The following is a 3,195-nucleotide window of genomic DNA, read 5'->3' as shown; positions in this document are numbered from 1 at the left end:
TGATGAGACCACTTTGGATGGATGGATGGATGGATGGATGGATGGATGGATGGATGGATGGATGGATGGAAGGATGGATGGATGGAAGGATGGATGACTGATGATATAGATGATAGAGGGATGGTAGATAGATACAAAGATAGATAGATAGATAGATAGATAGATAGATAGATAGATAGATAGATAGATACAAAGATAGATGATAGATGATAGATGATAGATAGATGATAGATAGATAGATACATAATACATACATACATAAATACAAAGATAGATAGATAGATGATAGATAGATAGATAGATATAGATAGATGATACAAAAATGCAATAAGAATACCATTAACTCAAATCTATAAATATTAATGCTTAACAGTTTAAACTTGTCTTCTGAAATACCGTCATTGCTTTTTAAACACACAAAAATAGGGCAAAGGCCTCTACTGTGAACATCATATCAGTGCATTGAGTCACAATAAGTGATAAGAGAATCTAAACAAGATAGTTTCTTGTTAGAGAAATATTTTTGGTTGTTAATCTTGGCAATGGTAAATACCCACTTTAGAACAAGAGGTGCACTCTGACTCAGCTAGACTATGAACACTTCATTATTTCTGATGAAAGCACCCACAGACAAGAGGCAGTACGTCTTAGCTTAATCATACTTTCTCAAATCTTTTAAATCTGCCAGGAGACTTCAATAAAATACAAACATTATAGCCCCCTGCGGTTTCATATTTAGAGGTTGAATTTTATTACTTAATTGATGATGAGTTTTTGACAAAATGTCTAAAGATCAACTTCAAATAAAGAACAAAATAACTTATTTTGTTCCTAATTCAATCTTCTAGCTTCAAGACATTTCTAAATCATATCATAGTAAATAAAAATAAGTGATTTCTTTTCTTCTTCCTAGAACTATCTATTTCAGTGGTAAACATGTTCTAAATAATTTTGAATAAATAATGACTTCTTATCTTGAAATGCTGGAACTACTATTCAGCAAAAAGTGCAAGTAATTTAATGTATACTATCAGTAACTATCATTTAGTGGTTTCCAGTGCCTAACATAGAGGAAAAATATACACAGCCCAAATCAATGTGTAACAACTTGATTTCAGGTAGTCTTGTTTATGTATAGAAACCCCATAAAACTTCATTCTGTTCAGCATTTGCATTGTGATAATAAGCTAGTTTTTGTCTTTAAATTATTCAATTATTTGGGGGAAAGAAATAAAAGGTATATTCATAATATTCATCATTACACTTCAAAAATCAGTTTTGACACAAATCCCTTATGAATAAAAGAATGTTAGTGCAATAAAATCCTCTGAGTTAATTTTTATAACGTGGTTTATATCTTCAACCCAAACTTTCCACCACTAAGGCATATTTTGGAAACAAAACTTAATGTCTACTTGAAAAGAAGATAAAATTTATTTTTAAAACTCTCTAAAAAATGCAATAGACTTACCTTCGGAAAGATACAACAAATACAATTAAGAAGATTTTGAAAAAGCAAGCCATAGGAGAAAGCCTAATATAACTATTTTGCTAAATAATACAATATTCAATTGATTTCTGATAACTTATTGTGGTACCCATAGATTAATGCATCTTTCAGCTCTCACCGGAGAAACTTCCTTGTGCAGTAGATGATGATTAACACAGAGAACCACAACTGGTCAAGGTGACTGCAGATTGTTTATCCCTTATTTGGACATCTATATCAAACTGCTGCCTCCCAAGGCCCAGGGATCATTGCAGAAGAGGGAATGCAAAGACTCTAAGAGTCAGAGGTGATGGATGACCACAACAAAACAGAGTTTTCCAGATGGGTTATCAGTTATTCATTTGAACTTACAGCAATGGTGACATCATGAACAAGTTCCATGTAAGCTCGAGCCAGACAAATCCCAGCATAGATGTGGAGAAGTAGGTAAGAAACTCCAACCCTATCTGAGGACCTATTGGCAGCCAATGGCTGATAGAGAGGGATAGTCAGTCTCATTTAAAGATGAGACTTTTAATAGGTTGACCAAGCTCCAGTGAATGAACCCACACTGGAAAGCATTTTGGGGGGGCACAAACCCGACTGTAGAGACCCATATATATCAATATTGGGGAGGTGGATCTAAATATGATCAAAATATATTGTATGAAATGAAATGAAAATAATTTCATGAAATCAATCATCTTTTTAAAAATGTTCAACATCTAAAAATAAGTAAATAAAGTTCTCTTATTTATGGTCTCAGAAATGCATACCTTCTATTCTGTACACATTTACATCTGTAGACATGAAAAAAGACCATTTCAAATGTAAACTGAGAATCGAGTGATGTCTTAATCTCCTGTGATATTGTTATTTAATAGCAATGCTTATTAACAGAGATAAAACAGGGTTCTCGGTGCTATACCTTGCATACTTCGGCACAGCATTGTTTGTGGAACACTTTGCATTTCAGAGCATTTTGATTTGTTTAATAGTTATTTCTTATTGTTGTGTGATTATTTCTTGGTTATTCTTAGTTATCTCTTGTAGTTGTGTGATTAATCTCATTTGAGGAATAAAGAATATTTTGAATCAAATATTGTCTATGCTAAAAAAATTCCTCTTCATGAATGTATTATAGCTCATCCAGTAATGGAGAGTAAAGAGCAGCTGAATCAGGACACTTGGCACTGGATGAACAACAAAAATTCAGAGAAGAATTAAATGCACAAGTTTGTAGAAATGACCAAAATGAGTTGACTGTGGTAACTGATCACGTTGGTTTGTGACAACAGAGCATCAGACACAGGCTCCTCTTCAGCATGTGAATTACCTTAGAATAGGAGGTTCGTTCCTTTCTCTCCCCGTCATCTAGAACTCGCATCAGAATGTCAGCATAAAGTCCCAAGCCACTCAAAAAAAAATCAGGAGAGAATTTTTCTGAAGTTGGAGAATTTGCAATAACAAGATGAAGAGAGAGTTCAGAAAACGAGCATGAAATGTATTTGTCTCACTCCATCTTTACCTGCTCCTCCTTTCAAGCCTGGGAAACCTGAAAAATACAAATTGCATGCAAAGTGGGTTTAGTCCCTAGTATGGTCTGAATATGTCCCTCAAAATGTATGTGTTAGATATTTGAACTACAACAGTGTTGAGAAGTGGCTTTGGGGGAACTTAGGGGCACCAATGAACTGCAAAGAAAG

Source organism: Nannospalax galili, unplaced genomic scaffold (assembly GCF_000622305.1).
Source record: "Nannospalax galili isolate Female #2095 unplaced genomic scaffold, S.galili_v1.0 scaffold1016, whole genome shotgun sequence".
In the NCBI taxonomy this organism is placed as follows: Eukaryota; Metazoa; Chordata; class Mammalia; order Rodentia; family Spalacidae; genus Nannospalax; species Nannospalax galili.
This window is presented reverse-complemented; position numbering follows the sequence as displayed.